The sequence below is a fragment of the Schistocerca nitens genome, chromosome 9 (assembly GCF_023898315.1).
Source record: "Schistocerca nitens isolate TAMUIC-IGC-003100 chromosome 9, iqSchNite1.1, whole genome shotgun sequence".
NCBI classification, from domain to species: domain Eukaryota; kingdom Metazoa; phylum Arthropoda; class Insecta; order Orthoptera; family Acrididae; genus Schistocerca; species Schistocerca nitens.
Window position 1 is genome coordinate 318640109 of NC_064622.1, and position 25486 is coordinate 318665594.

The following is a 25486-nucleotide window of genomic DNA, read 5'->3' on the forward strand; positions in this document are numbered from 1 at the left end:
AGGGGCATGTGGTTAGTGCACAGCACTTCCAGCTGTACGTCAGTTTATGGGACCAGAGCCGCTACTTCTCAGTCAAGTAGCTTGTCAGTTTGCCTCACAAGGGCCGAGCGCACCCCGATTGCCAACAGCGCTGGAGACTAGATGATCGCCCACCCTGGTGATAGCCCAGCCCAGCAGCATTTAACTCCGTGATCTCATGGAAACTGGTGTTACCACTGCAGCAAGGTTGTTGGCAACAACATGTCAGAGCCGCTAATAGGTGGCATGTGAATGGCATCCTCTAGTGAAGTGCATTTGAGCTGATAAGTTGAAACCAGTCCTTGTGGCTAAGAGGGCACTTGAGGTACCAAACCACTAGAGGAATGGCTCAGATGGCGTGCTCCATTGGATCTGCCATATCCTGCATGACCGCTATCAGCACTGGCAATTCCATTGATATGACACCCATGGGCCGGCCCCTGTGGCCGAGAGGTTCTAGGCGCTTCACTCCGGAACCGCGCTGCTGCTACGGTCGCAGGTTCGAATCCTGCCTCGGGCATGAATGTGTGTGATATCCTTAGATTAGTTAGGTTTCAGTAGTTCTAAGCCTAGAGGACTGATGACTTCAGATGTTAAGTCTCACAGTGCTTAGAGCCATTTGAACCATTTGACACCCATGGGGTGATATTGATATGTAATAACACATCTCTCACACAGAGAGAGAATTTCTACTTTTTGCCCCCTCTGAGAGAGAAACGAGCAGCAATGGTTAACATAGGCAGGTCTTTCAGGAGAAGGGAAATGGGTTTTATTGCTTTACGCTTTTCATTAGTCAGAATTCACAAGATCTACAACACATGTCTGAAGAGGATCCAAAGCTGGCAGAATCAACAAGAATTTTGAGAACTTCATGTAAATACATTGCCTTGAGCGATCGGAGGTAGAGATGCTTTCACTGCAGAGCTGCACAGTGGAGGGTTGTCGTCCTACTGCTGATCATAGATGACATGACTGAAGTTATAACTTTCAGCTATCACTGCAGGCGTCCTCTGCGCCCGAATCTTAGAGTGAGAGTAAGAATAAGCTGCGTTTGATTGACACATGAAGAATGGACTCTGAAGTTGTTTGTTGCAAGTTATTCACGGTTTTATAAAATGAATTTACAATGTTTCCTAGTTCTATTCAGCCCGCACTGAGGCTACGATGTTGATGCCTACATATAATTTTCTGGTTTCTTTTCTTTAATCTGTTGACTAATTCCATAATCCTTTGGGTTTTACCTGGCCGTAACTAAATGTATCATTTCATTCCATCTTCTGCGCCTTATGTCTTACCATTTTCCCTTTATAATTCATTTTAATCTTCGTGCACTTTATTATTAATTGTTGTGTCTCTTTAATGATTGGAATCAACTTAATACACTTCACTAATAAACAGGATGTTACAGGGTCCTTGGGTGTCATTTCATAGAACAATGAAACCCCTCTGTCGATATATCTCTGTGAGCTGAAGGACCTATATTTCATGTCTGACCAGACCATCCCTTTTTAAATTTAGATGCTTATCAGTTTCCATTGTAGAACTTTTTTCTTAATGTTTTACGTGATCATACGGGGCGTAGTCTGTTCGATGTGCAGCTTACCGAGTTCTTTGTTAGGTCTCAGGAGGAAACTGATATCCATAGTCACATTACAACTAAATGGGTTACCAATACCAGAAAATAACATGAGCACGCAATAATAACAGCACAACTTTATATATCTTCAAATAATTTTAAGTTGCTAACTCTGTGCTTCTCTTGCAGCAAGGAGAAGGAGGTAAGCAGAGCCGGTCATTGTCCTCAGTCTCATCACTGATCCTCTGGGGGATACATTTATTTCGTTTGTGGTTGTGCACGGGTCTTACTGCATTTTCTTTTATATGTGGGATTAGAGATTTAATGGCAGGCTTGAGGCAATCCACACTTGTGCATAAAGTTTGGCGAGAATTAACGCCTCAGCAATTATACATGTGATTGTAGGCGAGATAAGACATGTGAGGAATTTGAGCATGCAATTTAATTGATAAGTGGGTGCAAAAGAAACAAGAGCACGTAAAATTAGGACAATTAATGGTGAAACTGTATAGCCAATCGCAATATTGAGATGCAATTTAGTATTTCTAAGAAATCGTGATACGCAACCAGTTTCTGGACGCGCGTTAAGAGCCCACAGAACTGATAAAATTCTGACAAACTAAATTACCACGTGTGATTTATAGAGAGATCACGATTGAGAGATGCAGTATGGTTGACATGAATGCATTCTACTACCTATTACAAGCTTCGGTTCAGTAATTGAAGCAGAGTAAAAGTCAGAACCATATGGTTCAAGTAATTTGAACTGGCGAGCGAAACGCCCACCATTCAACAACGAGAATAACTGGAACAGAAACAATCACCATGAGTCATGGGGGACACTATGACGACCATATGACCAGTGTAATAACGGAGGGCACAATGCTAGTCATGAAGATGTGTAGCCTGTTGAGCTCCACAGTACAGATCCACAAAGAAACCATACACACAATGTGGTAAGAAGAGGCGTGACTGACTCATAACATCTGCTCCAAAAATCAATGGCCGACGCACGAGGGAACCAATAATGCTGTATGTCGATTTCCAGGAGTTTAGATGCTACGAGGAGAGGAAGAGAACGTAGCTACTTCTAGTTACTATGTAATTAATGTAGAAATAGGCAAGAGAACACTTCAATTTGTGCTTTATACCAGTAGCTAGATATATGAATCAGATAAGTGTATGTGTGCAGCATGTGGTTGAGAACAGCATTTGTCGGTTTTGAAGATGATGTCAAGATTAATGGTGCTGTTAATGACAAAATTTCGGTTGTCAAAGAGCAGATCCATGTCGATTTCAAGTCACAGGAGATGAATGTAGTGCTAGTTTCCTGGTCATACAGGAACTCACTGTCAAAACATATTAGGCCTCGATTTTATGCACAAATGTGGTACAGCAGTGCACTTAGAATAGAGGTTCATAGTGGCGAAAGTTGTGGACCAATAGGTGAGCTTGTGTCTGAAAGATTACATTGGAGGAGACAGTGGATCAAAGCATGTAGCTATGAGACTTAACGAAAAGGCAGAATTGAAGCTCAAAACCTTGACAAGGAAATTAGTAGCAAATTACGATAGATCGAATCCACTAAAGAGAGGGAGGATTTCAGAAGTGTTATGATCAAATACACACATTCTCCGACGTTCTAGCTACAACCTATAAGATCCTACATCAATTCAATGTAAAATAGCACTGGAAATTCCTTTTAAAACCATGTCAGAGCCCAACAGTGTACAAAGATGAAGCACACAAAGGGATTAGGGATATCAGCAAGAAGGTGTTATTGAGGTGCCAGTCAACTCTTATAATAATCCCCTCCTGTGAATTACTATGAGGGATGATTATTCTATTTGGCTGGTACTTGATTTGTAGGATATTAACAGCATGATGAAGACCAAGACCAACAGGTAGAAAAACATTGGGGAATTTCATGGCATGCATCTGCTGACATGAGTAGATTTGCACGCAAGTTACTGACAGGTTGAACTGCACCTTGTGTGTCATCAGTACGCAGCATTTCTATATTGTGAGCGATGCTACCAATTTAAGATGTTACTGTTTGGGCCAATTGTGTCGTTGGCTCACTTCATTAGTGCTTTGTGTTCTGTGATCCAAAAAACACAAAGAGGGCAGCGATGCCATACTTCAATGATGTCACAGAAAAGACGATGGAAGACCAGTGCGCAATTTTAAACCAATTGCTTAGTGATTTTAAGGTCACAGAATTACGTACATCCTAATGAGATTGTGGTTTGGATAAGAGGAAATAGAGGATCTGAGCCATGCAATTTCAGCACATGGCAACTGGCCACATCCAGACAAACTTGAGACCATAGAAAACTACTCTGTGCCAATAACAAAAAAGCAGTTACATACTTTTCTGGGTTTCATTAATTTTACAAGAGTTTCATAAAGTAAACTAGTCACAACAAGAAAATGATATCGTCTGACAGGAAAAACATCACTTGGATAGAACCTGAACATCAGAAATTTCAACAAGTGAAAGAGGCCTTGTTGAGAGCTCCACTTTAGATCCATCCTGAATTGAACAGAGAGTTCTGTATGTCAGCAGGCGCATCTCGGACTGGTCTTGAAGTTAAGCTGCCCCAAGAGATGAAACAAGATGAAGAAATTGACAACAGATGATTATAGCTGGCAGTCACATCCGTAATATCATGAGGAATTACTCAGTGACTGAGCTGGACGCATTGGTAGTGGTTGCGAATTTACCAGGTTTAGGTACTTCTTAAACGCCACAATGGCAAAGTTTTATAGTGGCTATAAATCTCTGGAATTTTTAATGAGGACAGAAGTGAAACATGGGTGACTTGCTGCTTGAGCACTATAGCTACAGAAATTCCAGTTCCATGTCATACATGTGCCAGGACAAAAAAAGTCATGGCTGACATATAATTGCGAGTACCCATTGTGTCAGCAAGCAAGAATATCAATGAACTGAAAGAGACAAATTTTGATGTGTTCCATATGAACAGGGTAATGTTGGAGATATTAATGGCAGCAATGCTGCAGATATTGGCAATTAACGAGACAATGGCCCAATCTTGAAACACATCTAACTGAAGTAGCAAGGTGATGAAGCAGTCAGTATCAGGTCAATGAGAGATGAGTTTGACAAAAAGCTCATACCATGCTCCTTTGAGTCATGCACGTTTCAGATCATAGAAATTCTAAAAAAAATTAAGAGAATTTGTTTATTTTAATGACATGGATAAAAGCATCAGGAAAGTGCCAAGGAGATGTGTGCTCTGCCAAAAGACCAAACCAGTAACAGTCACTCATCGAGCACCTATGTGTACCATAGTACCAAAGGGCTTTTTAATGAAGTATCAGCAATAAATAATTAAGAAATACATTAATTATCATCCACAAAAATGTTAACTGTATGGCGCATTTCAGCTTCTTACATAAAAGGCTGTAATTTAGAAGACATACTTGCAGAATTCTTTTTAACAATCTGCTTCGTGAAATGAGGGGATGATGCTTATATCAGTATCGCCGAATTAACAGGTCACAGCCGGGACAAGGGTAATCACTGATTACCCACCTGCCTGACGTGAACATCATTAGGAGGTTGTGACGTTTGCCCAGGAAAGGATATCAGAGAAACCCAAGAGACAGAGATGTCAGCAGAGTCAGAAAGGTTCAATAAGACAGAGTAAGTTAGTTCAAGGCGATAAAGTTTTATTAAAGACGAGAAAAAAAGTAGAGCAAGGTAAGTTTGTAAGCCAATAATTCTTCCACATCTACAGTGGACCCTACCAGAAAAAGAAAATTATCCATGACAATGAGCAGGGGAATCGAAACCCTGAGAAGCTGTAAATGGAAGGGTCAGCAACACATTCCACACCTCAAACATTTTTCTGAGTGAAGAGTATCTGGAGAGAGGGAGACACCTTTCCTTTTTTTAATTAACTTTTGGATGACTCATCACGAAAGTTGAAATCATTGTAAGCGTACGGAAGGTGACAAGGAAGAAAGCATTGGATGAGCTATTGGAGCAATATGCCCAGTGAGAATGGTTTGTACATTGTAGTGCTATTATTTGCAAGTAGCAAGGATACATCGAGACTTTATTTATTTGCCAATCGTGATGTAGCACTGTGCCGTTGGTTTCTTTTCTTTTTTGTTTTTCAGGAGAGCTCGAGGCGGGAAGTCCTAAATTTTTGTTAAGATACTGACATGCCAGTTTACATACAGCTACGTGAGTCCAGTGACCTGGAGATGCAGGATTCTTTTATGTTTACCTTACTGTTTACTGGGAGAAGCCCATATGTGACGTAAAGGTAAAGAAATAAATATGAATGGCACAACCAACAGAGGAAATAAAGAATGACAAGATTTACGGAGTGGAAAAAGTATGTTGCGAGCCGACAAATGCGATAAACTTTAATAGCGTGATTACAGATATTGACGGGAAAAATCGCACATCAAAACGCAATTAATGTAGAGTAATGAAATTTCGGGAATACATTTACCTAGGTAACACATTTAAGTGATTAACATTGCAACATCACAGGTTAATACAAGTGCGAGATTAGGCATTACAAATGTGAAATTCTGGTACACAATAACCGGTGAAGCCACCAGAATGTTGAACGCAAGCATGCAAACTTGCATGCACTGTGTTGCTTACGTGGTAGGATGGAGTTCTATGCCTGTTGAGCTCGGTCTGTCAAAACAGGGTAGGTTAATTGTGGTTGTGTATGATACTGGAGTTGTCGTCCGATGATGTCCCACATGTGCTGGATTGGAGACAGATCTGGTGATCAAGAACGCCAAGGTAACATGTCGACAGTCTCCAGAGAATGTTGAGTTACAACAGCGGTATGTGGGCGAGCGTTATCCTATTGAACAACACCCCCTGAAATGCTGTTCGTGAATGGCAGCACAACAGATCGAATCACCAGACTGACGTACAAACTTTCAGTCATGAGACTGCCCCTGCTGTTATACAATATCGCACTCCAGACCATTACTCCAGGTGGAGATTCGGAGTGTCTAGCACGCAGACATGTTGCATACTGACCTACAACTGTTCTTCTTCTAACCAACACACAGCCATCACTGACACCGAAGCGGAATAAGCTTTCACCAGAAAACACAACACACCTCCACCTTGCCCTCCAACGGGCCCGAACTTGGCACCACTGAAGTCGCTAATGGTGCTGGTTTGCGGTCAGTGGAATGTGCCCTACAGGGCGTCTAGCTCGGAGCTGTACTTGAAGTAACCGATTTGTAACAGTTCTTTGCGTCACTGTGGTGCCAACTGCTGCTCAAATTGCTACTGCAGACGCAGTACGTTGCGCCAGAGCCGTTCGACAAACATGATGGTCTTCCCTCGCTGTAGTCTCATGTGGCTGTCCGGAACTCTGTCTTCTTACGACTGCACATTCTCGTGATCACCGCTACCAGAAATAATATACAGTATTTACATTCCTGTCTAGTTTTTCAGCAATATCGCAGAAGGTACATCCAGCTTCTAGCAGCCCTAATACACGATCTCGTTCAACCTCAGTGTTGGTGTTGATAATAGCGACTTTTTCACTGTAAAGGCGTTCTTGCCTAACATCAACTCACTCGTCGACTCTCAAAGTTAACTAACGCTCACAGACGTTACAGCGGTTGTTTAAGACAAACCTGATTTGCATTCTCATAGCGGCGCTACTAGAGCCCACCGAGCGAGGTGGTGCAGTGGTTAGCACACTGGACTCGCATTCGGAAGGACGACGGTTCAATCCCGTCTCCGGCCATCCTGATTTAGGTTTTCCGTGATTTCCCTAAATCGTTTCAGGCAAATGCCGGGATGGTTCCTTTGAAAGGGCACGGCCGATTTCCTTCCCAATCCTTCCCTAACCCGAGCTTGCGCTCCGTCTCTAATGACCTCGTTGTCGACGGGACGTTAAACACTAACCACCACCACCACCACCACCACTAGAGCCAATCTTATGCGACTGGCACAAAAATTGAGCAGACATCATCTTTCAGATTTAGAAATGTACACTATGTGATCAAAAGTATCCGGACACCTCACTGAAAACGACTTAAAAGTTCGTGGCGCCCCCAACGGCAATGATGGGTTTCAATATGGTGTTGGCCCATCCTTCGCCTTGATGACAAACTCTCGCAGGCATACATTCAGTCAGATGGTGAAAGGTTTCGGTGAGGCCTGGCTTCTAAGTCGGCGTTCCAAAATATCCCAAAGGTGTTTTGTACGATTCAGGTAAGGACTCTGTGCAGGCCAGTCCATTATAGGGATGTTATTGTCGTGTAACCACTCCGCCAAAGGCCGTGCATTATCAACAGGTACTCGATCGTTTTGAAAGATGCGATCGCCATTCCCGAATTGCCCTTCAACAGCTGGAAGCAAGAAGGTGCTTCGTCAATGTAGGCCTGTGCTGTGATAGTGCCACACAAAACAACAATGCGTGCAAGCTCCTTCCAAGAAAAACACGACCACACCATAAAACCACCGCCTCCGAATTTTATTGTTGGCACTACACACGCTGGCAGGTAACGTTCACAGGGCATTCGCCATACCCGTGCCCTGCCATCGGATAGCCACATTGTGTACAGTGATTCGTCACTCCACACAACGTTTTTCCACTGTTCTATCGTCCAATGTTTACGCTCCTTACACCAAGCGAGGCGTCGTTTGGCATTTACAGGGGTGAGTGTGGGTTATTGGAAGCTGCTCGAACATGAAATACAAGTTTTCTCACCTCCCACCTAACTGTTACAGTACTTGCAGTGGAACCTGATGCATTTTGGAACTGCTGTGTGATGGTCTGGATAGATGTCTGCCTAGAACACATTAAGACCTCTTCCATTGTCGCCGGCCTCTGTCAGTCAACAAACGAGGTCGGCCTGTACGCTTTTGTGTTGTACGTGTCTCTTCACTTTTCCACTTCACTATCACATCGGAAACAGTGGAGCTAGGGATTTTTAGGAGTGTGGAAATCTCGTGTACAGACGTATGACACAAGTGACACCCAATCACCTGACCACGTTCGAAGTCTGTGAGTTCCGGGGAGCGCCTAATTCTGCTCTCTCACGATGTCTAATGACTGTTGAGGTTTCTCATATGGAGTATCTGGCAGTAGGTAGCACCCAAAATACCTAATACGAAAAACGTATGTTTTTGTGGGTGTCCGGATGTATTTGATTACATAGTGTATCTACCAACTATCGTTTACGTCGCACAACTCCTTCTTTTTTCGGCTGTATATATCCTATGCACCTCATCCGTTTCCTGTATAGGAAAGATAAGGATAAGGATAAAAGAGTAGATTATTAACTTTGATTGATCAGTGAAACAATACTCCTGTGTTTTGTTTCAAATGGTGAAAGCACCTCTCAATTTTTAGTTAATGTTAGGTAAACATTCGTTTTTGAGTACCCCACTCATGTTAAAGTTTCATGGTTATTTGGTTAAACTGTTTTCTGGTATGTCTAATATGCAACTATACAATGCTTTCTGAAGACAAACAGTTGACACAGGATGCAGAACATGAGTGAGACAAAGATGCAGCTCAGCTCGTAGCCAGCCATAGGGGCTTTGACCCACAAGCTGATGTAGGCACGCAAGAGTCCGAACTTCACCCGGAAGAGTCATTCTCCAATAATTGAGGCAACAGCTATCAAAGATACCCACCATCTACGGTATGTACCAAACCGCACCTCCACAGATGGCCACGAGGAACGTGTACCCCAGGTCACAACTGAGTGCAACACAGAATGAACCTAACAACACTAACCAACAATCAACTGCCTGCATTCTCAACGATGCTGAATCACTGTCTGCTAGACGCGTCTGGATCACGTCAACTGACAGCTAACACTGATGCAAAGAGGCAATGATTTGGGTACTAACCTATCCGCTAGCACAGCAGTAAAACCAGACAGGCTCTGAATCTATCTGGAATGTCAGATATCTTGTGTAGCATGTGTATTGATCTGTAATGGACTTCATCATTGTGTTGCTCATACAATGCACGCAGTATCAATAAATAACAAATAGCATGTGCAACAACCATCTTGGACTTTTACATTGTGGTACACACAGTACCATCCCCAAGCAACAAAGGTGTGTTTGGATACACTTATGTAATGTAATGTTATGTGATGTTTCTCTGGAAATTGGTTCACTGGCAGAGTGAAGCAAAGTGAGGTTCTTGAGGAGAATGAAATTGCTGTTTTAAAAACTTTTCAGTGGTCGGAACTTACAAGATCTGCAGCAGTTGCCTGAAACGAATCGTGTGCTGGCAGAACTAGCAAGAATTTTGAGTAGGCTAGCAGACACCTTGTCTTGGGCCATGACAGGGGGACACTCTTCTACCGTAGAGCGGCAGAGAGAGAGGATGTCGTCCTAGAGCTGATCATAAATGTCGAGACTGTCCAGCTTTCACTACAGGCGTGCTGTGCACCTGTCTTTCAGCAATGGTAAAAATAAGTCGCATTTGTGCTAGTCGTAATTACGGGACCGCACAGCCGTTTGTTGTAAGTTAGAGTCATGGTTTTCTAGGATTAATTCACACAGTCTGCTAGTTACAATCAAGCTTAGGCAAGGTCGTTGCAGAGTACATGTACTTTACTTGCTTTTTTTCTTTAGTCTGTTGACTAACTCCGCAATATTTGGGGTTTATGAGGACGTAGCTACCTGTATCATTTCATTTCCAAATCTACCCACCAGTACCAAGGTTTTAACGTGCTTCATTTATAATTCTTTTGAATCTTTGTGCACTTTATTATTAATTGCTGTATCTGTGTAACGATGGGAATCAAGTTAATGCAGTTTAGTAATAAACATGATGTTTTAGTGACGTTTGGTGTCATTTCGTGGTATGATGAAACCCATATGTCATTATTTCTATGTGAGCTGTGGGACCTGTACTTCATAGATTTTTGGACAACATGGTTGTGGAGAGAAGCAGCTATTAGTATGATTAATCAATAATTCAAGAACAGTCTTAATCATATTTATTATTGTTATAATACCGCCAACCGGTTTCAACCCGACGTAGGGGTCATCTTTTGGGCGTTTACACCATTGGTCGACTGCTGGTGGTGTCACTCCTGTCTACATAATGGCAGGCAGACTGTTCTTGAATTATTGACCTATACTTCACGTCTAACTGTGCAAGTCCTGTTTAAAATCAGATACCTATTAGTTTCCCTTGTGCAACTTTTTCCATAATATTTCATATTATCATATGTGGTACAGTCCGTTCACTGTACAGGTCACAGGGTTCAGATCTTGTCAGTATCTCAGTATCTCAGGAGTATGCAAAATGCTCAACCGTTGCGTCACAATTGCATTTCTCGTCATAGGTATATGGAATAGAACAATTCCGCTACATCTGGCTACTTACTTTTGTTGCTTTTGCATTCACATTCTTAGCATTACTGGCTGTGTGGTAAAATGTCAGGTCACACCGCAAAAGAACCATACCCAGTACTACTATTTACGTCTCTTTATCATTTCTTTTATTTGTGGCTACGTTCGTTTATGGTTCAAACGGCTCTGAGCACTATGGGACTTAACATCTGAGGTCATCAGTCCCCTAGAACTTAGAACTACTTAAACCTAACTAACCTAAGGATATCACACACATCCATGCCCGAGGCAGGATTCGAACCTGCGGCCGTTGCAGTCGCGCGGTTCCCGACTGAAGTGCCTAGAACCGCTCGTTTGTTTATGAAAAAATACTGAATGGTACCATGGTAAAGAATTTATGTTAAGCTGCACGTCCCCGTATAACTAGCTGGGAAAGACAGTTCAAATGTAGGGGGAAGGTAACGCCATACGGACGCAAGTAGGATAATGACCAGTAAAGCAGAGTGATGTTGAAACAAACCTCCGATTTGAAGAAACATGAAGTTTTTATTCATATTGCAACCATTTTCGGAATTACATTCTCAGTTTTTTGTTTAGTAGTCGACAGATCAGAACTTCGTCGACGACTCTGTAAACGAATGTGAAAGTCTATAATTTGTTAATTCATTTTCCTTACACAGGTGCTGGACAAAATATGGAAACACCATTACACAACACATTATCACGTCCAACATGGTTTAGAATATCAGTTGGCATATCAAACAGCTTCCAGTCGCCTCCGAATGGAAAAATACAGGTACTGAATGGTTGTCAGGACAGTCTTATATCATTCTTCCTGTAAAATAAAAGAAAGTTTAGGTAACGTTGATTGAGGTGGATCCTTCTGTCCAAGGTAGAGCACAAAGGTTCATTAATATTGAGATCTGGCGATTGTGGTGGTCAGGTGAGATACAACAATTCTTCTCGTATCATTCCTGGACAATGCGAACAGTATGAACAGGGACCCCGTCGTCTTGGGGAACAAGCATCGTACCATAACCCTCGGCAGTAACGAGACCATCTGGAGTAACCATGCGGCCCATGGAATGCCACGGTTTGGCTGGCCAGATCATCACTGAACACCACCGCCTTTCACTCTTAGGATGTACACTCGGCCAGTAGTTGGCAGTCAAGACCGAGCGAGGTGGCGCAGTGGTTAGCACACTGGACTCGCATTCGGGAGGACGACGATTCAATCCCGTCTCCAGCCATCCTGCTTTAGGTTTTCCGTGATTTCCCTAAATCGTTTCAGGCAAATGCCGGGATGGCTCCTTTGAAAGGGCACGGCCGATTTCCTTCCTTCCCTAAACCGAGCTTGCGCACCGTCTCTAATGACCTCGTTGTCGACGGGACGTTAAACACTAACCACCACCACCACCAGTAGTTGGCAGTGTGAGATAAGACTCAACCGACCGAATCACTGTCTTCCATTGTTCAATAGCCCAGGTTCTATGACTTCGACACCACTTTTCTCTGCCGGCCGCGGTGGTCTAGCGGTTCTAGGCGCTCAGTCCGGAACCGCGCGACCGCTACGGTCGCAGGTTCGAATCCTGCCTCGGGCATGGATGTGTGTGATGTCCTTAGGTTAGTTAGGTTTAAGTAGTTCTAAGTTCTAGGGGACTGATGACCACAGACGTTAAGTCCCATAGTGCTCAGAGCCATTATTGAGCCACTTTTCTCTGTTATCGGAATTCGCGTCGCCGATGATTGGTTTCGGAAGTCCAGCTCGCCCTACAGTTCTCTGTTTATGGAGCTCCCTTCGTAGTGTTTTGGTGCTGACAGGGTTCGTGAGTGTGACTTTCACATCTGTATTGACTTTTGCAGCTGTCGTCCTCTTATTTTCCGTCACAGTCCGCTTCAATGGTCGCCCTTCACGAGCGCTTCTAATTTCGTCCGCGGTGTGACTAAGGGGATGATGATTCTCCGCTTTCCCTGTATGCTGTATAAATCTTCAGTTCGAAGAATACGAGGCCTGTTCAGAAAGTAAGCTCCGATTGATTGCCAAATTGAAACCACAGTGAACATCAGAAATGTTTTACTTGTAACAATTAGCTACACCTTTCAGCTACTTCTCTACGTAGTCGCCGTTCTGACTTAGACTTTTGTCATAGCGTTGTACCAACTTTTCAATAGCCTCATCATAGAAGGCAGCCGCCAGTGCTTTCCGCCAATTCTCCACGCTGGCCTACACCTCGTTGTCTGTGTCAAAATGTTGTCTTCAAAGACAGCGGTTCATGTGACCAGAGATGAAACTCAGGGGGAGACAATTGCGGACTGTATTGTGGGTAATCTAACATTTCCATTTGAAAACGATGCAGGAGCATCATCATTGCCCCTCCAGAATGCGGCTGCGAATTGTCTTGAAGAAGAAACAGCACGACAGTTATGTAATGTCAGCTGCATAGCTTCAGGCGAAATTTCTCACCAGGCCCTCGTACTTGGCGGCAGACACTATTTTCTAGACATCTTTACGCACTCACTGCGAGCTCAGAAATGAGAAGAGCGACGCAATGCTAACTGGGGTTATACTAGAGACACTACCCAACACATCTGTGCAAAGCTTTATCGGATTTTCATAGTCGTTTCCATTTCGCGACCGATCGGAGCTTACTTTCTGAACGCCCCTCGTAGAAAAAGTATCAGCAGTTGTGGCCGAAAATTTCCGGCATAAGAAAATGGTTCAAATGGCTCTGAGCACTATGGGACTTAACTTCTGAGGTCAGCAGTCACCTAGAACTTAGAACTACTTAAACCTAACTAACCTAAGGACATCACACACATCCATGCCCGAGGCAGGATTCGAACCTGCGACCGTAGCTGGTGCGCGGTTCCAGACTGTAGCGCCTAGAAGCGCTCGGTCACTCCGGCCGGCCCAGATAAGAAGTCATCCTCGTTCTTCCAACGGCCCTGTCAAAGTGAGCGGAGCAGTCAACAGAGGTTAAGAACACTCTCTTGCCGTTGGGTGGGAAATTGCCTCAACAAAGAGCGAAATACCAGCCACGATCACGATGCAGAAGCCAATGAACACCACTGCATTAAAGGCACATAAAGTGTATCAACAGTACCTGTGCCCCATTATTGAAAAATTGCCGTGGTGATGTCATGGTGATCTCTGAATTGGTAAATTCGGGTCTCTGAGAGGCAACTGCTTAGGCAGAGAAGCCAATGAGAAAGAAATTGACTAACGTACGAAAGGATAACGTTTTGACGGTCTGGAGCGTGGACTGTCACAACACTGGATGCGCGATGGAAGCTAGAAAATCTGGCTCAGTCTAGATGTATTAGAAGCCAGTAAAGTGAAATGCAAAGAAGACCAGGGTTTCTGATGAGACTAATATCGTGTAATATAAAAAGCAGTAAAAATGGTGTAACAGGATTATGATTCGTAATGAATACTAATAGGACATAAAGCGCGTTGCTGTGAACAGTTCAATGATAGGGTTGTTGTTGTTGTGGACTTCAGTTCAGAGACTGGTTTGATGCACCTATTCATGCTACTCTATCCTGTGCAAGCTTCTTCATCTCCCAGTACCTACTGCAACCTACATCCTTTTGAATCTGCTTAGTGTACTCATCTCTTGGTCTCCGTCTACGATTTTTACCCTCCACGCAGCCCTCCAATACTAAATTGGTGATCCCTTGACGCCTCAGAACATGTCCTACCAACCGATCCCTTCTTCTAGTCAAGTTGTACCAGATATTTCTCTTCTTCCCAATTCTGCTCCATATCTCCTCATTACTTATGTGAACTACCCATCTAATCCTCAGCATTCTTCTGTAGCACCACATTTCGAAAGCTTCTACTCTCTTCTTGTCCAAACTACTTATGGTCCATGTTTCACTTCCATACATGGCTACACTCCATACAAATACTTTCAGAAACGACTTCCTGATAGTTAAATCTATACTCGATGTTAACAGATTTCTCTTCTTCAGAAACGCTTTCCTTGTCATTGCCAGTCTACATTTTATATCCTCTCTACTTCGACCATCATCAGTTATTTTGCTCTCCAAATAGCAAAACTCATCACCCAACTTAATTCGACTGCATTCCATTATCCTCGTTTTGCTTTCGTCGATATTCATCTTATATTCTCCTTTCAAGACACTGTCCATTCTGTTCAACTGTTCTTCCAGGTCCTTTGCTGTCTGACATGATAGGGTTATCCTCAGCATAATCGGCAGCAAACCTATACCGAAAACTATTTCAGGTATACACGCTGATGTCGCAAGCAGTACATGAAGAGGCAGAGAAAGGATACAATGATATTGGACGCGTAATTCATCACGCAATCGAAATGAAAATGTAATAGTCACGGGAGATTTAAATACGGTTTCAGGAGAAGGAGCAAAAGAAAGGGTTACGGGAGAATATAGGCTTGGTAATAGGTATGAGAGAGGATAAAGACTAACTGATTTCCACAATAAATTTCAGCAGTAGTATCGAATACTGTAGAAGGTATACTTGGAGAAGGCCAGGAGATACGGGAAGATTCCAATTAGATTACATCATCTTGAGACAGATTTCAAAACCAGATACTGGATTGCAGGGCGTACTCAGGACCAGATATAAACCCATATCACAATCTGATAAACATAAAACATAGGCTGAGGCTTAAGAAACTAGTCAGGAAAAATCATTGCACAAAGAGGTGGGATACGGAAGTTATTAAGGAATGAAGAGATACGCTTGAAGCTCTCTGAGGCTGTAGATACTGCGATAATGAATAGCAGCTAAGTTGATGAGAAATGGCCATCTCTGAAAAGGGCGGACACAGAAGTTGGAAAAAGAAACATAGATTCAAGGAAGGTAGCTGCGAAAAAAACTATGAACAACAGAAGAAATACTTCAGCTGGTTGGCGAAAGAAGGAAGTACAAATAAGTTCAGGGAAATTCAGGAGTACAGAAATACAAGTCACTTGAGCATGAAATAAATAGGAAGAGCAAGGAAGCAAAGGTGAAATGGCTACATGAAGACAGTGAATAAATCGAAAAAGGAATTGTTCTCTGGAGGACAGACTCAGCATAAAGATAACATAAAGGATGCTACGGGGATTCTACTCTCAATGCAGAGGAGAGAGCGGACAGGTAGAGAAAGCACATTTAAAGCCTCTATGGAGCGGAAGACTTGTCTGATGATATGATGGAAGAAGAAACAGGAGTGGACACGGAAGAAATGGGGCATCCAGTAGCAAAACATAATTTAAAGGGCTTCTGATGACTTAAGATCAAATAAATAAGAAGTAATAGATAACATTCCATTAAAATTTCCAAAATAATTAGAGGAAGTCGGAATGAAACAACTATTCATGTTGGTGTGCCGAATGTATGACACTGGCGACACACCATCAGGCTTTCGGTAACACATCATCCACGCAAATCCGAAGACTGCAAGAGCGGACAATTGCGAGAATTACTGCACAGTCAGATTAACAGCTCGTGCATCCAAGTGGCTGACAAAAATGAGATACAGAAGAATGTAAAAGAAAACTGAGGACCTGTTAGATGATTCTTTTGGCTTTAGAAAAGGTAAAAGCATCAGAGGCAGTTCTGACCTTTTGGTTGATAAAGGAAATAAGAAAGAAGAAAAATCAAGACACGTTCATAAGATTTGTGGACCTGGAAAGAGTTTCGAGAGTTAAAATGGTGTAAAATGTTCGAAATTATGAGGAAAACGGGGGTATGCTGTACGGCAAGACGGGTAGTATACAAAATATGTACAAGAACCAAGAGGGAACAGTAAGGTTGGAAGACGAAGAACGAAATGCTCGGATTAAATATAGTGTAAGGCAGGGACGTAATGTTACTTAAAATCCGTCATGATTGCAAATTTTTCATTCATATGACCGGTTTCGGTTCATTCAGAACCATCTTCAGATCTGTAAAAATAATGAAACTAATATACTATTTCACGGAAGCAAATCTTTTTCATCCTCTCTAGTCAATATCAAATGTACCAGAACGTACCTGATATTTCAGTTACAGGAGTAACCCGTCCAAATCCAGCAACTTTCACATGCTACGTCACATAAAATGGGTTGGCAGAGTGCACATCATTTATATTAATTATAACACTATTACCGACAGGTGGCGTCTGGTACATTTGTTACATTCCATTTGCACATACTGTATTCAGGAGATCTTTTTTTATATTAAAAATACTTAATTAAAATATGTAGATGTCAAGGTTAAAATCTGTACTTGTCAGAATTAAAAAACAGTAAAATCATCACTTTTATACAGACTGTAGAGGAAAACAAGTTCACACCAGCACCATAGATATATAAATCGCCCTATGTTTTTAGATCGTATAAAAATGATAATTTTACTGTTTTTTTAATTCTGACAAGTACAGATTTTAACCTTGACATCTACATATTTTAATTAAGTATTTTTAATATAAAAAAAGATCTCCTGAATACAGTATGTGCAAATGGAATGTAACAAATATACCAGACGCCACCTGTCGGTAATAGTGTTATAATTAATACAAATGATGTGCACTCTGCCAACCCATTTTATGTGACGTAGCATGTGAAAGTTGCTGGATTTGGACGGGTTACTCCTGTAACTGAAATATCGGGTACGTTCTGGTACATTTGATGTTGATTAGATAGGATGAAAAAGATTTGCTTCCGTGAAATAGTAAATTAGTACCATTATTTTTACAGATCTGAAGATGGTTCTGAATGAACCGAGACCGGTCATATGAATAAAAAATTTGCAATCAAGACGTATTTTAAGTAACATTATAAAATCACTGATTGCTATTATCCCATAAGGCATTATGTCTGTTTTTGCAGGGATGTAATCTTTGGCTCCTTCACTTTATACAAGGGCTATTCAAAAAATGGGAAACGTTTTGGCATTTAAAAAAACTAAGTCCAAGACATACATTATATTAAATACATCTGAAAGACCGAGTAACATACTACTTTTCCACATTGTCACCAAACATAATGAGGCACTTATCATAGCGGTGGATAAGATTTGAAATATCTTCGTCGTAAAATTCTGCCGCCTGAGACTTCAGGCAGTGCGTCACGCCCGCCTGGATTTCCACGTCGTCATCGAAGCACTGCGTTGCAAGCCAGTTCTTCATCTTGGGAAACAAGTGGAAGCCGCTTGGTGCAACGTCGGGGATGTAGGGCGGATGAGTGAAAATTTCCCATTTGAGTGAATTAAGGAGTTCTTTAGTGGAGTTCGCCGTGTAAGGTCTGGCATCGTCCAAAAACAAAATTTTGGACGTCAGCTCTCCTCGACGTTTGTTTTGAACTGCTCTTCTAAGGCTGTGCAAAGTTTGACAGTACCGGGCACAACTTATTGTTGCTCCACGTTCGAGAAAATCAATAAGAAGCGCGCCTTGCCTATCCCAAAACACTGTCGCCATCAGCTTCCTTGCTGACAAGGTTTGCAAACATTTTCTTGGTTTTGGGGGGTATGTAGCGTGCCCCCACTCCATGGACTGTAATTTTGCCTCGCAATTGATGTTTCACCCAAGTCTCGTCTTCGGCTACGATTCGATCCAGTAATGAATCACTTTGCTTGTGGTAGGCCTCGAGAAATGTCAACATTGCCTCCATTCGGTGTTCTTTACGGTGCTCTGTAAGCATTTTGGGCACCCATCGCGCACAAAATTTTTGGTAGTCTAGCTTCTGAGTGACAACAAAGTCCGTAAAACTTGTGGAAAAGAAAGAGAAAGCTCCGTTATTGTGAAGCGACGGCTTTCACTAATCGTTTCATCAACCTTAGTGAGAAGATCGTCGGACACAATGCTCGGGCATCCATTCTTCTCTTCATCGTGTACGTTGGTTCTGCCATTTTTAAACCGAATGCACCATTTCCGGACGGAACATTCATTCATTATGTCGTTTTAGTACACTTCGCACAGTTCACGATAAATTTCTATAGGTTTTAGGTTTTTTGCCAGCAAAATCGTATCACAGACCGCACCTCACAACTGGTGGGATTTTCGAATGCAGCGCACATTTCAAATTCGAATATCGAAAAAACCAGACGCGCAGAGATGTTCCCGCTGTCGCCGACTGAGCTGCTGAGCACGCACATACCAAAATATACGCGACCGGCGCGAGCCTAGCGCAGTCAGACGGAAACGTTCCCTACTTGCTGAATAGCCCGCGTATATTGAAGAAGCAATGATGGAAATAAAAGAAAGCTTCAAAAGTGGAATTAAATTTGAAGTTGAAAAGGTATTAATGATACTACTCGCTGATGTAATTGCTATCCTTAGGAAAAGTGAAGAAGAGTTACAGGATCTGTTGAATGGAATGAAGAGTCTAATGTGTACATAATATGGATTCAGAGTAAACCGAAGAAAGACGAAAGTAACGAGAAGTAGCAGAAATGAGAACAGCAAGAAACTTAAAGTCTGAACCGGTCATCACAAAGTAGACTAAGTTAAGGAATGCTGCTACCTTGGCAGCGAAATAACCTATGACGGACAAAGCAAGGACGACATCAAAAGCAAACTACCACTGGCAGAAAGGGCTTTCTTGACGAATGGAAGACTGCTGTACACTTAATTTGAAGAAGCCATTTGTGATAGTGATCGTTTCGAGCAGAGGATTGTATGATAGTGAAACATGGACTGTGGAGAAACAGAAGAGACTCGAAGGATTTGAAATGTAGTACTACAGATAAATGCTGAAAATTATGTGGAATGATAATGTAAGGAACGAGGAGGTTCTTCCCAGAATCAGAGGTACTACAGATGAATCCTGAAAATTAGGTAGAATGATAAGTTAAGGAACGAGGAGGTTCTCTGCAGAATCGGAGTGGAAAGGAATATATGGAAAACACTGACTGGAAGAAGGACACAATGACACATCTATTAAGACATCAGGGAATGACTCCCACGACTCTAGAGGGAGCTATAGAGGGTAAAACTGTACACGAAGACAAAGAATGGAACAAGTCCAGCAAATAATTGTGCACGTACGTTGCAATTGCTATCCTGCTATGAAAAGGAAGATCAGTGTCTCTCGATTAATCAAACGCCTGAGCTCCCTTAGTTACGTTATCACCTGTCATAAGAGCACTAACAAACTGCCCACCTTCGAATCCAGTTAGCTCCAACGAAATGCACTCACAACTACACAGAACACTTTTCTGACCACCACTGACACTTTTGATGTGTCGAGGACAATTGCATGGGGGCTTAATTAAAATAGAATGCAAATAATTTTAATTTTTTGTAGCTGATTGCCCGATTACGAAGTCTCGTAAACGGTTGGCCCTGACTAGTATTATTACGCTGTCTGACTGCATAGAACAATAACAAAGAATGAAATGGAAATTTTCATTAACACAATTAATTAATTAAGTCCCCAGCAACTATAAAACCTACGAAACCAAAGCACAAGTGTAACTGTTCTGTGTGTGGAAGTATGACTCAACGTACGCATCTGGCACGGTTCTTCTTCAATAACACAAGAAATTTTAAATATCATTTATACTGAATTAATTAAAGAAAATAGAAATACCATAATTACTCAAGAAAACCAGAATTACACTCTAATACAAGAACACAAGCCAGATGCTTTGTTGACTGAACCTGTAATGACGCATTATTCAGGACATTGAAATAATGAGAAAGAAAAGAAAAGTACTTTGTTACCTTAATTTATATTGATGAAAATCACTCTAGACATTACAATCTCTCCACACCGACTCGCTACTATCACATCTCAACAAGAACTTTTCAGTATCACATCTCAGCAAGCACTGCCTACTAGCTCATCTAAACAAACACTCCTCACTACGACATCTCAGCACTGACTACCACGAGTTCTCCCAAAGCACTGCCCACTACGAGTTCTCAATAATCACTGCCAGTGGAGGCGGCGGAACAATACTCTCTAGCGCGATCTCTGGCGCTGTGGCTCAGTGTAGCCACCTTTCATATGCCCCTCCTCCACAGGCTAGAATTTGATGGTATTTTTGCCAGCATTGGTGGTGAAAATACCACCAAATTCGTCAAAAAAATACAGACAAAAATAAAAGATAATATTAATACGTAAATATCACATAACTGGATAAAATTTTGGCTTTGCACTGACCTTTCAATAACCTAATATATAAAATACAGTAAGCAATACAAATTCTTTCATACATGTGACTTTACATAATAGTTTACACAAGTATTATGTGGTTAAACAGTTCAATCAATAGCGTCAGCAATGACGAATATGTGCAGGTAAGAGTCTCATAACTTTTCACAAACAGTAATACACAAAAAATCAGTTTATACAAATATTCACGTAAACGCTTTCCATAGCCAAAGAAACAAGTAGTTGACAGTTCCAGCAGTAGCACCCAGCAATGGTCAACAGGTGCAAAAACCAACAAGTGACATTTTTTCAGTAGAAACAGTCCGTCAGTGGCACCCAGTAATGTTGAATAGGTGCAGACACCAACAAGTAACACCATTTCAGTATAAGCAGTTCCATTAGTGGCACCAGCAATGTTGAGCAGGTGCACACAGCAACAGGTGACATCATTTCAGTAGAAGCAGTCCATCAGTGGCACCCAGCAATGTTGAGCAGGTGCCGACACCAACAAGTGACATTTCGGTAGAAGTAGTCCATCAGTGGCTCAAATGGCTCTGAGCACTATGGGACTCAACTGCTGAGGTTATTAGTCCCCTAGAACTTAGAACTAGTTAAACCTAACTAACCTAAGGACATCACAAACATCCATGCCCGAGGCAGGATTCGAACCTGCGACCGTAGCGGTCTTGCGGTTCCAGACTGCAGCGCCTTTAACCGCACGGCCACTTCGGCCGGCCGAGTCCATCAGTGGCACCCAGTAATGTTGAATAGGTGCAGACACCAACAAGTAACACCATTTCAGTATAAGCAGTTCCATTAGTGGCACCAGCAATGTTGAACAGGTGCAGATATCAACAAGTTACACCATTTCAGTAGAAGCAGTCCATCAGTGGCACCCAGCAATGTTGAGCAGGTGCAGACATCAACAGGTGACATCTTTTCAGTAGAAGCAGTCCATCAGTGGCACCCAGCAATGTTGAGCAGGTGCAGACATCAACAAGTAACACCATTTCAGATTAAGCAGTTCCATTAGTGGCACCAGCAATGTTGAACAGGTGCACACCAACAAGTGACATCATTTCAGTAGAAGCAGTCCATCAGTGGCACCCAGTAATGTTGACCAGGTGCTGACCGCAGTCCATAAAATTCACTTTCACTAATCACACTGTTCATCAGCAGAAATTAAACATGTTCTAGTGGCACCAATCATGTAGAAAAAGTGCAAATAACAGTCCATAATATTCCCTATCACTAATCACACAGTTCATCAGCAGAAATTAAACATGACTAAATGTCACACATCATTGACAATTACCAAATCTACACATGCAAAATAGACTACAATTACTAAACTACAAATTACTACAACAATACTACTGTCTACTATTTTTACAATCAGAAGAATTCCAAGGGACGATCCGAAGCAGCGGTCGCCACGTGCATGGGGGCTTAATTAAAATAGAATGCAAATAATTTTAATTTTTTGTAGCTGATTGTCCGATTACGAAGTCTCGTAAACGGTTGGCCCTGACTAGTATTATTACGCTGTCTGACTGCATAGAACAACAACAAAGAATGAAATGGAAATTTTCATTAACACAATTAATTAATTAAGTCCCCAGCAACTATAAAACCTACGAAACCAAAGCACAAGTGTAACTGTTCTGTGTGTGGAAGTATGACTCAACGTACGCATCTGGCACGGTTCTTCTTCAATAACACAAGAAATTTTAAATATCATTTATACTGAATTAATTAAAGAAAATAGAAATACCATAATTACTCAAGAAAACCAGAATTACACTCTAATACAAGAACACAAGCCAGATGCTTTGTTGACTGAACCTGTAATGACGCATTATTCAGGACATTGAAATAATGAGAAAGAAAAGAAAAGTACTTTGTTACCTTAATTTATATTGATGAAAATCACTCTAGACATTACAATCTCTCCACACCGACTCGCTACTATCACATCTCAACAAGAACTTTTCAGTATCACATCTCAGCAAGCACTGCCTACTAGCTCATCTAAACAAACACTCCTCACTACGACATCTCAGCACTGACTACCACGAGTTCTCCCAAAGCACTTCCCACTACGAGTTCTCAATAATCACTGCCAGTGGAGGCGGCGGAACAATACTCTCTAGCGCGATCTCTGGCGCTGTGGCTCAGTGTAGCCACCTTTCATATGCCCCTCCTCCACAGGCTAGAATTTGATGGTATTTTTGCCAGCATTGGTGGTGAAAATACCACCAAATTCGTCAAAAAAATACAGACAAAAATAAAAGATAATATTAATACGTAAATATCACATAACTAGATAAAATTTTGGCTTTGCACTGACCTTTCAATAACCTAATATATAAAATACAGTAAGCAATACAAATTCTTTCATACATGTGACTTTACATAATAGTTTACACAAGTATTATGTGGTTAAACAGTTCAATCAATAGCGTCAGCAATGACGAATATGTGCAGGTAAGAGTCTCATAACTTTTCACAAACAGTAATACACAAAAAATCAGTTTATACAAATATTCACATAAACGCTTTCCATAGCCAAAGAAACAAGTAGTTGGCAGTTCCAGCAGTAGCACCCAGCAATGGTCAACAGGTGCAAAAACCAACAAGTGACATTTTTTCAGTAGAAACAGTCCGTCAGTGGCACCCAGTAATGTTGAATAGGTGCAGACACCAACAAGTAACACCATTTCAGTATAAGCAGTTCCATTAGTGGCACCAGCAATGTTGAGCAGGTGCACACAGCAACAGGTGACATCATTTCAGTAGAAGCAGTCCATCAGTGGCACCCAGCAATGTTGAGCAGGTGCCGACACCAACAAGTGACATTTCGGTAGAAGTAGTCCATCAGTGGCTCAAATGGCTCTGAGCACTATGGGACTCAACTGCTGAGGTTATTAGTCCCCTAGAACTTAGAACTAGTTAAACCTAACTAACCTAAGGACATCACAAACATCCATGCCCGAGGCAGGATTCGAACCTGCGACCGTAGCGGTCTTGCGGTTCCAGACTGCAGCGCCTTTAACCGCACGGCCACTTCGGCCGGCCGAGTCCATCAGTGGCACCCAGTAATGTTGAATAGGTGCAGACACCAACAAGTAACACCATTTCAGTATAAGCAGTTCCATTAGTGGCACCAGCAATGTTGAACAGGTGCAGATATCAACAAGTTACACCATTTCAGTAGAAGCAGTCCATCAGTGGCACCCAGCAATGTTGAGCAGGTGCAGACATCAACAGGTGACATCTTTTCAGTAGAAGCAGTCCATCAGTGGCACCCAGCAATGTTGAGCAGGTGCAGACATCAACAAGTAACACCATTTCAGTATAAGCAGTTCCATTAGTGGCACCAGCAATGTTGAACAGGTGCACACCAACAAGTGACATCATTTCAGTAGAAGCAGTCCATCAGTGGCACCCAGTAATGTTGACCAGGTGCTGACCGCAGTCCATAAAATTCACTTTCACTAATCACACTGTTCATCAGCAGAAATTAAACATGTTCTAGTGGCACCAATCATGTAGAAAAAGTGCAAATAACAGTCCATAATATTCCCTATCACTAATCACACAGTTCATCAGCAGAAATTAAACATGACTAAATGTCACACATCATTGACAATTACCAAATCTACACATGCAAAATAGACTACAATTACTAAACTACAAATTACTACAACAATACTACTGTCTACTATTTTTACAATCAGAAGAATTCCAAGGGACGATCCGAAGCAGCGGTCGCCACGTGCATGGGGGCTTAATTAAAATAGAATGCAAATAATTTTAATTTTTTGTAGCTGATTGTCCAATTACGAAGTCTCGTAAACGGTTGGCCCTGACCAGTATTATTACGCTGTCTGACTGCATAGAACAATAACAAAGAATGAAATGGAAATTTTCATTAACACAATTAATTAATTAAGTCCCCAGCAACTATAAAACCTACGAAACCAAAGCACAAGTGTAACTGTTCTGTGTGTGGAAGTATGACTCAACGTACGCATCTGGCACGGTTCTTCTTCAATAACACAAGAAATTTTAAATATCATTTATACTGAATTAATTAAAGAAAATAGAAATACCATAATTACTCAAGAAAACCAGAATTACACTCTAATACAAGAACACAAGCCAGATGCTTTGTTGACTGAACCTGTAATGACGCATTATTCAGGACATTGAAATAATGAGAAAGAAAAGAAAAGTACTTTGTTACCTTAATTTATATTGATGAAAATCACTCTGGACATTACAATCTCTCCACACCGACTCGCTACTATCACATCTCAACAAGAACTTTTCAGTATCACATCTCAGCAAGCACTGCCTACTAGCTCATCTCAACAAGCACTCCTCACTGCGACATCTCAGCACTGACTACCACGAGTTCTCCCAAA